Consider the following 12,997-nt stretch of genomic DNA (forward strand, 5'->3'; position numbering starts at 1 on the left):
TGTGAAAGCATGACTGGAGCTAAACCAGGCCCGTTTAAGCAGAGACACACTCGTGATGTTTTCATCACGGGGGCTAGTTTGACCTCAGAAAGGCATGATGAAATATGGGGATGCGCTATCATAAACAACTGCGGTAACACTTTACAATCCAGTCCACGGTTTACAGTGTCATTTTACTGGGTGAATCCACTAAAACACTAACTAAACAAATAAAAAATTGAGGTTCAATTTCCTTATAAATTTCATTAATTTTAGCTTTCGTCATTTGCAAGTGACTAACCTTATGAATAACTACGAGTCAAATATTCAGTTTAGATATATGTTCACCTGATGCTTGGAGAGAAGCCAGAAATACTGTAGTGCTTAGTTGCAGCTACTAACAAACAAAACTAACAAACATTATCATTAATTGAGCTACCCGAATTAATTTTTCCCAACCTGAGCAGCAGAAAACATGAAAAGCTGATTGTTGATTTTTCATAAACTATTTGATCCAGATAAAGGAGGTCCTAGGAAGTCAGAACTACGGGCTTAATGAGCTCAAAACCCGAACATAACCCTACATAACAAGTTGAACTGACTCTCCTACGATGTTACAAAGGGTTTTTTTACTCACGAACACTCTTTGACAGAATACAGCCGGCTTCTTGGAGAAAGGACACTAACTAACTGACATAGCCGATACAATCCACTAGCGACTGTCATTTTAAACAGTGAAAGCAATGGCCAGCACCAGAGAACTGCGCCCTTCTCAAAAGCAGACCCCCCAGGACGCTGATCCTGCCACCTTTGATTTTTCAGGCCTTTTACAAGACCCAGCAGACCTAGGAAGACCAAATCCCACAGTACTGTGAGTCACAAACACAACTTACCATCACCATTTGCTACCATGAGCTTCCTTTGAGAGCCGGTCTGCCACAGAGATCATTTGGCCCCAAAGTTCAATGTTACAGCGAACTGAGATTTTTGGGACGCAAATAAAAAACTGAAGAACTCAACCTGCTCGTTCCACTCAGCGTTTCTCAGGTAACACTCATTTCATCTGTCCATCAGCTCTTTCATACCATCTCCACAGTAGAGCCATAACTCTGCTGTTCATTCATTCAGTAGCCATGTAGCTTTGTATTCCAGCTTCACCTTTCCTTTTGTGTGCTGGCTTTGTTGCAGTTGCAGACCTACCCTCTCAAACAATAATTAATATAATAAAGGGGACTTACATCCATTAAATAAAAATCCTTTTTAATAACAATAAAGATCAGAACTTTGATCGACCTCTTTTGTTTAGCCAGCAAAAAAGACCATTCCCCTGTTATTATAAACACTCTGATACGAATTATTTCACTGGACAAATAATTTCATAAGTGTTTTTGTACAATAATTATCCATAATTCCCTCTTCAAATCATATCATTTGAGTTCACTAATTCCTACACTCATCATTAATGAGGAATCTTGTTATTACTACTTCTAATCTTTTCATTACACTGAAAAAATAAGATCTGCAAGCAAGAATCAAAAAGTCTTGACTGTCCTCCCCATTTACGTTGTTCTCCGTTTTTCCAAACTTCAGTTCTGTTCTGTGTTTTATTACTCCTTTCCTCTAAAATGCCTAATTGTCCTTTGTTCCCAGGGGTCATGTTCTCTTCCACTGTACCTACATTTAATCACCAGCAGGAGATAATAAGGATTTTATTAGTTTCCTGATTTATACAAACAAATTACACAGTAAATGGTTGGCTGTATTCTCAAGTGTTACCTCAACGATCATAAAATACCATTAAATAAACACAAACTCTGAGAGTGATTATGTGTTGGGATTAAGTTTTAAGTAATTAAGTAATCACTAATTTAACTACTGTCTTTAAAAGATTATGTGATTAAAAAAAACTGGAAAGAACTGGACATGCCACTTTCACTTGCTTGACACATGCAAAGATTGAATTTCAGTGAAGTTTAAGCAAGTAAATGGTTTTGGTTAAAGCAGGATTAATGTTACGATTAGATTTGGGTGACTGGAAAGATGTTACTTTTGATTAAATAAGGAAGCTTGGAAATGTTTTATTTTTCTGGGAGCAGAAAATGACTTTTTATTCACAATAAATCAAATCTAGGGTAGAGTGTATGCAAATTAAACACCAGTACATCACAATAGTCTCATTGCTGATTCTACATCAAACTATTGTTATTTTTCTTGTGGTGGTGCTTTCTTACTTTTTGTGCACTGAGAACGCGTTTTAATTTTATTAAAATATCGGGCTTCTTTGACAAACAAGATGTCTGGTGAACTAAGTGGGAAAATCTCAAAGGATATGATTTTCCTCAGACAACCAGGAAAACATCTGAATAACAATACAAGTAGTTGCAAGTATCGGGAGCTGTGTGTTCTTATGATTAAACTTTAGCGAGCCAAGGTCCAAACTTCTTTTGAGAATAAAACCGAGACTAGAGGGCATTGTTACAGAACAAGACTAAAAGTCTACAGCCATGCTTGCGGCTGTTTGAGGCTGTACTTAAACACAGTGATGCTTTGAGCTAAATGCTAATATGAGCATGCTAACATGCTCACACTGACAATGCTGTCAAGTTCGTGTCATTGTAATCTATCCAATAGCTGTTGAGATATTTCAGTCTGGATGAAAGCAGAAGACCAACTAACCAAAAATAAAAAAGGAACAGGGGTCTGCATCAAGTCTGATACTTCAGGCTGATTGTGGAGAACACAGCACCAGAACATCCCATCATGTATCACAGTGTCCGGAAAAAAAAGAAAAAACAAAACAAACAAAAATAAAACAGTGAAACAGTAACAAGACATGGGGAGAAGTTTGACAGTCAGTTTGTGTGCATCGTTGCTGTGGCGTGATGTTCTCATCATTATAGCTGCTTCTCACAGTGCAGAGTATCAGAAATCCTGGCAGGTTCTGCAAGGAATCTGTCATCAATGTCATCAAAAAATAAATAAATAAACAACAGTGATGAAATAGAGGAAGACATGAGGAAGCCTATAGTACAATCTTCCTCTTCTCATGGTTGATGAAACATTCCTGTGCAAAACCACAACGATTAGATCAGAGATGCCACAAGAGACGTCAGCATTGCAAGGCTTTAATTTACCTGTGTGCCTGAGTGTCAAATATCCAGCCCTCAACTGTATAATTTTGGTAGGATCTAGTTTGCTAAATTGAGTCTCTACTATTTAGCCTCCCCAGTTGCTATAAATAAGGTGGACAAAATAATAGAGACACCTATAAAAAAAAAAGAATCCTACACCAAAAAACAAGACCAAGAGTCTACAGCCATACTCGTGGATCTACAAGGCTACAGCATACAGGCTGCTTAAACAAGTTATGGACCAACCGACAGACAGACAAGCATTACCTGCTAGGCTAAAAAGAAAAAACAAAACAAAAGATGCCAAGCTACAAGAAAATACATCACCTGGGAGCCTGGGAGAGCAATTCAGACAATCGGTGACTGCCTACACAGATACAGGGACCATCAAATGACAGTACAGTAGCTGCACCCTGTAGAGGACGCTAATAAAGGGAGTGTTATCACAGCAGAAAACTGAGACCAAAGATCCAAGTATACACTCAGTGACCTCTTGTACACTTGTACATTCTAAGTTCTTCTGCTTATATTATTGTAAATTCAGTTCAACTTAACAGGTGAGAATTCCAGTATCAAGTTCCACCTGTGTTTTAAGAGGTGCTGCTTTCTATGTTTGGCCCTCAATTGGACACCAAGCACAAGCACAAACTCCTTGTCCTCCTTTAAGATTTTTCTGGTCCCCTGCGCCTGATTCTCCACAGCTGCACAGGGATAATTGATATGTTGTCTTGTGCCACTGTGTGCATCTCCTCGTGAAAACATCCATCACTTCAGCTGCTGCAGGCAGACGCTGGTCTCCTCACACTGAGTCCTCGAGCCAACTGATGGGAGTATAGATGAAATTTGCACCAGTGAACCTGTGTAACCACTGAGACTGCAATCCCTCTTCCTTACACAATAACAAGTTTTTATAGACGGGTGCAAGGCAAGGATAAGTAATAGCTGTTAAATCACAGGAAAAACAGCAAGTGTGTTTTTTTTTAAATTTCCTTTTAGCAGTAGAGGTAGAGGGATTTAGAATAACGATCCTTTATAAGACATTTATAAGCTATTAGTAGATATTAGTAGATAGTTAACAATTCATGAACATTTACATTTGTAAATGATTATAAAACCATTTATACCTAAAGTTGTACAACTTTTATATATGATTTCAACCTTATTAAAAGTGCTGTGTCAACATTGTTTGTACATGATTTATTCATCATCAACTAATTTTCAACATGATCAATCTTATTAGTAAATTATTGGTGAAATAGTGTAGATGTGTTAAAAAAAACCCCCACTGTACCATTTGCTTATTCATGTTTAACCGATGACTTGTTGGGCATTCATAAAAAAATCTATAAATGATTTGCAGATGTTATTATGTCCCTTAATCTAAAGTGAAGACAATTCATTATTTACATGTCTGTTAATGTGCCACCATTTGTTTATTCATGTTTAACAGATGCTTTGTGAGGTATTCATGAAAAAATCTATAAATGATTTGCAGATGTTATTATGTCCCTTAATCCAAAGTGAAGACTATTCATTATTTACAAATGTTTGTTAATGTTTATAAATGATTAGCGGACCTTTTACTCACCTCTTAGGAACGTCATTTGCATATGTTCTTATGTCCCTTAATCTAAAGTGAACCATATTCATCATTAACAAATATCTAATAATGTTTGCTAAAGATTTGTAGACTTTTTCATCACGTAATAAATGTTGTAGACAACTTTGGGATCCACCCTTCCTTGTGACATCAAACAGTGACAGAATTAGGAGTACAGAGTATAAAAGTATATAACATTTTGTTAAGACAAACACAGCAACCTATGTGCCATGAAACAATATAGCAATAACATTGAAGTGCTTTTCAAAAACCCTCACATTCAAAACACATTTAATACAGAATAAAAATTGTTTCTTTGTTCTACCATCAGGGCCTCCTTCACTTTGGTCAACTCCTCAATTTTTTTGGATTTTGCATCATCTTTTTCCTTGGCCTGTGTGCGCAATTTCTTGGCTGAGAGAATAGCTGTGGGGGACGGTGACATTAGGTTACCTGAAATAACACAGAAAGGACCAGTGGCAGCTAGTTAACAAGTAAAGTAAACAAAGCTGTAGGGCTTCAAAATATGAAAAAAAAACATGATATTTTAGTAATTCCTCAAAATGTCATAAAAAAAAGTCACAGTATAGTAAGGCGTCAAAATCGGGCAAAAAAAGTCAAAAAATTTTTTCGACCTCAAAATGTCATAAAAAACGTCATAGTATAGTATGGCGTTTTTTTCGGGCAAAAAAAGTCAAAATTTTTTTCGACCTCAAAATGTCATAAAAAACGTCATAGTATAGTATGGCGTTTTTTTCGGACAAAAAAAGTCAAAATTTTTTTCGACCTCAAAATGTCATAAAAAACGTCATAGTATAGTATGGCCTTTTTTTTGGGCAAAAAAAGTCAAAATTTTTTTCGACCTCAAAATGTCATAAAAAAACGTCATAGTATAGTATGGCGTTTTTTTCGGGCAAAAAAAGTCAAAATTTTTTTCGACCTCAAAATGTCATAAAAAACGTCATAGTATAGTATGGCGTTTTTTTCGGACAAAAAAAGTCAAAATTTTTTTCGACCTCAAAATTTCATAAAAAACGTCATAGTATAGTATGGCGTTTTTTTCGGGCAAAAAAAGTCAAAAATTTTGTCGACCTCAAAATGTCATAAAAAACGTCATAGTATAGTATGGCGTTTTTTTCGGGCAAAAAAAGTCAAAATTTTTTTGACCTCAAAATGTCATAAAAAACGTCATAGTATAGTAAGACGTCAAAATCGGGCAAAAAAAGTCAACATTTTTTTCGACCTCAAAATGTCATAAAAAACGTCATAGTATAGTATGTCCTTTTTTTCGGGCAAAAAAAGTCAAAATTTTTTTCGGCCTCAAAATGTCATAAAAAACGTCATAGTATAGTATGGCGTTTTTTTCGGACAAAAAAAGTCAAAAAATTTTTTCGGCCTCAAAAAGTCATAAAAAACGTCATAGTATAGTATGGCGTTTTTTTCGGGCAAAAAAAGTCACAATTTTTCACGACCTCAAAATGTCATAAAAAACGTCATAGTATAGTATGGCGTTTTTTTCGGGCAAAAAAAGTCAACATTTTTTTCGACCTCAAAATGTCATAAAAAAACGTCATAGTATAGTATGGCGTTTTTTTCGGACAAAAAAAGTCAAAATTTTTTACGACCTCAAAATGTCATAAAAAACGTCATAGTATAGTAAGGCGTCAAAATCGGACAAAAAAAGTCAAAATTTTTTACGACCTCAAAATGTCATAAAAAACGTCATAGTATAGTATGGCGTTTTTTTCGGGCAAAAAAAGTCAAAATTTTTTTCGACCTCAAAATGTCATAAAAAACGTCATAGTATAGTATGGCGTTTTTTTCGGGCAAAAAAAGTCAAAAATTTTTTTGACCTCAAAATGTCATAAAAAACGTCATAGTATAGTAAGGCGTCAAAATCGGGCAAAAAAAGTCAACATTTTTTTCGACCTCAAAATGTCATAAAAAACGTCATAGTATAGTATGGCCTTTTTTTCGGGCAAAAAAAGTCAACATTTTTTTCGACCTCAAAATGTCATAAAAAACGTCATAGTATAGTATGTCCTTTTTTTCGGGCAAAAAAAGTCAAAATTTTTTTCGGCCTCAAAATGTCATAAAAAACGTCATAGTATAGTATGGCGTTTTTTTCGGACAAAAAAAGTCAAAAATTTTTTTCGGCCTCAAAAAGTCATAAAAAACGTCATAGTATAGTATGGCGTTTTTTTCGGGCAAAAAAAGTCACAATTTTTCACGACCTCAAAATGTCATAAAAAACGTCATAGTATAGTATGGCGTTTTTTTCGGGCAAAAAAAGTCAACATTTTTTTCGACCTCAAAATGTCATAAAAAAACGTCATAGTATAGTATGGCGTTTTTTTCGGACAAAAAAAGTCAAAATTTTTTACGACCTCAAAATGTCATAAAAAACGTCATAGTATAGTAAGGCGTCAAAATCGGACAAAAAAAGTCAAAATTTTTTACGACCTCAAAATGTCATAAAAAACGTCATAGTATAGTATGGCGTTTTTTTCGGGCAAAAAAAGTCAAAATTTTTTTCGACCTCAAAATGTCATAAAAAACGTCATAGTATAGTATGGCGTTTTTTTCGGGCAAAAAAAGTCAAAAATTTTTTTGACCTCAAAATGTCATAAAAAACGTCATAGTATAGTAAGGCGTCAAAATCGGGCAAAAAAAGTCAACATTTTTTTCGACCTCAAAATGTCATAAAAAACGTCATAGTATAGTATGGCGTTTTTTTCGGGCAAAAAAAGTCAAAATTTTTTTCAACCTCAAAATGTCATAAAAAACGTCATAGTATAGTATGGCGTTTTTTTCGGGCAAAAAAAGTCAAAATTTTTTTCGACCTCAAAATGTCATAAAAAACGTCATAGTATAGTATGGCGATTTTTTCGGGCAAAAAAAGTCACAATTTTTTTCGACCTCAAAATGTCATAAAAAACGTCATAGTATAGTATGGCGTTTTTTTCGGGCAAAAAAAGTCAACATTTTTTTCGACCTCAAAATGTCATAAAAAACGTCATAGTATAGTATGGCGTTTTTTTCGGGCAAAAAAAGTCAACATTTTTTTCGACCTCAAAATGTCATAAAAAACGTCATAGTATAGTATGGCGATTTTTTCGGGCAAAAAAAGTCAAAATTTTTTTCGACCTCAAAATGTCATAAAAAACGTCATAGTATAGTAAGGCGTCAAAATCGGGCAAAAAAGTCACAATTTTTTTCGACCTCAAAATGTCATAAAAAACGTCATAGTATAGTATGGCGTTTTTTTCGGGCAAAAAAAGTCAAAAATTTTTTTGACCTCAAAATGTCATAAAAAACGTCATAGTATAGTAAGGCGTCAAAATCGGGCAAAAAAAGTCAACATTTTTTTCGACCTCAAAATGTCATAAAAAACGTCATAGTATAGTATGGCGTTTTTTTCGGGCAAAAAAAGTCAACATTTTTTTCGACCTCAAAATGTCATAAAAAACGTCATAGTATAGTAAGGCGTCAAAATCGGGCAAAAAAAGTCAACATTTTTTTCGACCTCAAAATGTCATAAAAAACGTCATAGTATAGTATGGCGTTTTTTTCGGGCAAAAAAAGTCAAAATTTTTTTCAACCTCAAAATGTCATAAAAAACGTCATAGTATAGTATGGCGATTTTTTCTGGCAAAAAAAGTCAAAAATTTTTTCGACCTCAAAATGTCATAAAAACGTCATAGTATAGTATGGCGTTTTTTTCGGGAAAAAAAAGTCATAAATTTTTTCGACCTCAAAATGTCATAAAAAACGTCATAGTATATTAAGGCGTCAAAATCGGGCAAAAAAAGTCACAATTTTTTTCGACCTCAAAATGTCATAAAAAACGTCATAGTATAGTATGGCGATTTTTTCTGGCAAAAAAAGTCAAAAATTTTTTCGACCTCAAAATGTCATAAAAAACGTCATAGTATAGTATGGCGATTTTTTCGGGCAAAAAAAGTCAACATTTTTTTCGACCTCAAAATGTCATAAAAAACGTCATAGTATAGTATGGCGTTTTTTTCGGGCAAAAAAAGTCAAAAATTTTTTTGACCTCAAAATGTCATAAAAAACGTCATAGTATAGTATGGCGTTTTTTTCGGGCAAAAAAATTCAAAATTTTTTTGACCTCAAAATGTCATAAAAAACGTCATAGTATAGTAAGACGTCAAAATCGGACAAAAAAAGTCAAAATTTTTTACGACCTCAAAATGTCATAAAAAACGTCATAGTATAGTAAGACGTCAAAATCGGACAAAAAAAGTCATAATTTTTTACGACCTCAAAATGTCATAAAAAACGTCATAGTATAGTATGGCTTTTTTTTCGGACAAAAAAAGTCAAAATTTTTTTCGACCTCAAAATTTCATAAAAAACATCATAGTATAGTATGGCGTTTTTTTCGGGCAAAAAAAGTCAAAAAATTTTTCGGCCACAAAAAGTCATAAAAAACGTCATAGTATAGTAAGGCGTCAAAATCGGACAAAAAAAGTCAAAATTTTTTTCGACCTCAAAATGTCATAAAAAACGTCATAGTATAGTATGGCGTTTTTTTCGGACAAAAAAAGTCAAAATTTTTTTCGACCTCAAAATTTCATAAAAAACGTCATAGTATAGTATGGCGTTTTTTTCGGGCAAAAAAAGTCAAAAATTTTGTCGACCTCAAAATGTCATAAAAAACGTCATAGTATAGTATGGCGTTTTTTTCGGGCAAAAAAAGTCAAAATTTTTTTGACCTCAAAATGTCATAAAAAACGTCATAGTATAGTAAGACGTCAAAATCGGGCAAAAAAAGTCAACATTTTTTTCGACCTCAAAATGTCATAAAAAACGTCATAGTATAGTATGTCCTTTTTTTCGGGCAAAAAAAGTCAAAATTTTTTTCGGCCTCAAAATGTCATAAAAAACGTCATAGTATAGTATGGCGTTTTTTTCGGACAAAAAAAGTCAAAAAATTTTTTCGGCCTCAAAAAGTCATAAAAAACGTCATAGTATAGTATGGCGTTTTTTTCGGGCAAAAAAAGTCACAATTTTTCACGACCTCAAAATGTCATAAAAAACGTCATAGTATAGTATGGCGTTTTTTTTGGGCAAAAAAGTCAACATTTTTTTCGACCTCAAAATGTCATAAAAAACGTCATAGTATAGTATGGCGTTTTTTTCGGACAAAAAAAGTCAAAAATTTTTTTGACCTCAAAATGTCATAAAAAACGTCATAGTATAGTAAGGCGTCAAAATCGGGCAAAAAAAGTCAACATTTTTTTCGACCTCAAAATGTCATAAAAAACGTCATAGTATAGTATGGCATTTTTTTCGGGCAAAAAAAGTCAACATTTTTTTCGACCTCAAAATGTCATAAAAAACGTCATAGTATAGTATGGCGTTTTTTTCGGGCAAAAAAAGTCAACATTTTTTTCGACCTCAAAATGTCATAAAAAACGTCATAGTATAGTATGGCGTTTTTTTCGGACAAAAAAAGTCAAAAAATTTTTCAAACTCAAAATTTCATAAAAAACGTCATAGTATAGTATGGCGTTTTTTTCGGGCAAAAAAAGTCAACATTTTTTTCGACCTCAAAATGTCATAAAAAACGTCATAGTATAGTAAGGCGTCAAAATCGGGCAAAAAAAGTCAACATTTTTTTCGACCTCAAAATGTCATAAAAAACGTCATAGTATAGTATGGCATTTTTTTCGGGCAAAAAAAGTCAAAATTTTTTTCAACCTCAAAATGTCATAAAAAACGTCATAGTATAGTATGGCGATTTTTTCTGGCAAAAAAAGTCAAAAATGTTTTCGACTTCAAAATGTCATAAAAAACGTCATAGTATAGTATGGCGATTTTTTCGGGCAAAAAAAGTCAACATTTTTTTCGACCTCAAAATGTCATAAAAAACGTCATAGTATAGTATGGCATTTTTTTGGGGCAAAAAAAGTCAAAATTTTTTTCGACCTCAAAATGTCATAAAAAACGTCATAGTATAGTAAGACGTCAAAATCGGGCAAAAAAAGTCAAAATTTTTTTCGACCTCAAAATGTCATAAAAAACGTCATAGTATAGTAAGGCGTCAAAATCGGACAAAAAAAGTCAAAATTTTTTACGACCTCAAAATGTCATAAAAAACGTCATAGTATAGTATGGCATTTTTTTCGGGCAAAAAAAGTCAAAATTTTTTTCGACCTCAAAATGTCATAAAAAACGTCATAGTATAGTATGGCGATTTTTTCTGGCAAAAAAAGTCAAAAATTTTTTCGACTTCAAAATGTCATAAAAAACGTCATAGTATAGTATGGCGATTTTTTCGGGCAAAAAAAGTCAACATTTTTTTCGACCTCAAAATGTCATAAAAAACGTCATAGTATAGTATGGCGATTTTTTCGGGCAAAAAAAGTCAAAAATTTTTTCGACCTCAAAATGTCATAAAAACGTCATAGTATAGTATGGCGTTTTTTTCGGGCAAAAAAAGTCAACATTTTTTTCGACCTCAAAATGTCATAAAAAAACGTCATAGTATAGTATGGCGTTTTTTTCGGGCAAAAAAAGTCAAAATTTTTTACGACCTCAAAATGTCATAAAAAACGTCATAGTATAGTAAGGCGTCAAAATCGGGCAAAAAAAGTCAACATTTTTTTCGACCTCAAAATGTCATAAAAAACGTCATAGTATAGTATGGCGTTTTTTTCGGGCAAAAAAGTCAACATTTTTTTCGACCTCAAAATTTCATAAAAAACGTCATAGTATAGTATGGCGTTTTTTTCGGGCAAAAAAAGTCAACATTTTTTTCGACCTCAAAATGTCATAAAAAACGTCATAGTATAGTAAGGCGTCAAAATCGGGCAAAAAAAGTCAACATTTTTTTCGACCTCAAAATGTCATAAAAAACGTCATAGTATAGTATGGCATTTTTTTCGGGCAAAAAAAGTCAAAATTTTTTTCAACCTCAAAATGTCATAAAAAACGTCATAGTATAGTATGGCGTTTTTTTCGGGCAAAAAAAGTCAAAATTTTTTTCGACCTCAAAATGTCATAAAAAACGTCATAGTATAGTATGGCGTTTTTTTCGGGCAAAAAAAGTCAACATTTTTTTCGACCTCAAAATGTCATAAAAAACGTCATAGTATAGTATGGCGTTTTTTTCGGGCAAAAAAAGTCAACATTTTTTTCGACCTCAAAATGTCATAAAAAAACGTCATAGTATAGTATGGCGTTTTTTTCGGGCAAAAAAAGTCAAAATTTTTTACGACCTCAAAATGTCATAAAAAACGTCATAGTATAGTAAGGCGTCAAAATCGGGCAAAAAAAGTCAACATTTTTTTCGACCTCAAAATGTCATAAAAAACGTCATAGTATAGTATGGCGTTTTTTTCGGGCAAAAAAAGTCAAATTTTTTTTCGACCTCAAAATGTCATAAAAAACGTCATAGTATAGTATGGCGTTTTTTTCGGGCAAAAAAAGTCAAAAATTTTTTTGACCTCAAAATGTCATAAAAAACGTCATAGTATAGTAAGGCGTCAAAATCGGGCAAAAAAAGTCAACATTTTTTTCGACCTCAAAATGTCATAAAAAACGTCATAGTATAGTATGGCATTTTTTTCGGGCAAAAAAAGTCAAAATTTTTTTCGACCTCAAAATGTCATAAAAAACGTCACAGTATAGTATGGCGATTTTTTCTGGCAAAAAAAGTCAAAAATTTTTTCGACTTCAAAATGTCATAAAAAACGTCATAGTATAGTATGGCGATTTTTTCGGGCAAAAAAAGTCACAATTTTTTTCGACCTCAAAATGTCATAAAAAACGTCATAGTATAGTATGGCGTTTTTTTCGGGCAAAAAAAGTCAAAAAATTTTTTCGACCTCAAAATGTGATAAAAAACGTCATAGTATAGTATGGCGTTTTTTTCGGACAAAAAAAGTCAAAAAGTTTTTCGACCTCAAAATTTCATAAAAAACGTCATAGTATAGTATGGCGTTTTTTTCGGGCAAAAAAAGTCAACATTTTTTTCGACCTCAAAATGTCATAAAAAACGTCATAGTATAGTATGGCGTTTTTTTCGGGCAAAAAAAGTCAACATTTTTTTCGACCTCAAAATGTCATAAAAAACGTCATAGTATAGTATGGCGATTTTTTCGGGCAAAAAAAGTCAACATTTTTTTCGACCTCAAAATGTCATAAAAAACGTCATAGTATAGTAAGGCGTCAAAATCGGGCAAAAAAGTCACAATTTTTTTCGACCTCAAAATGTCATAAAAAACGTCATAGTATAGTATGGCGTTTTTTTCGGGCA

The sequence above is a fragment of the Toxotes jaculatrix genome, chromosome 12, assembly GCF_017976425.1.
Source record: "Toxotes jaculatrix isolate fToxJac2 chromosome 12, fToxJac2.pri, whole genome shotgun sequence".
NCBI lineage: Eukaryota > Metazoa > Chordata > Actinopteri > Toxotidae > Toxotes > Toxotes jaculatrix.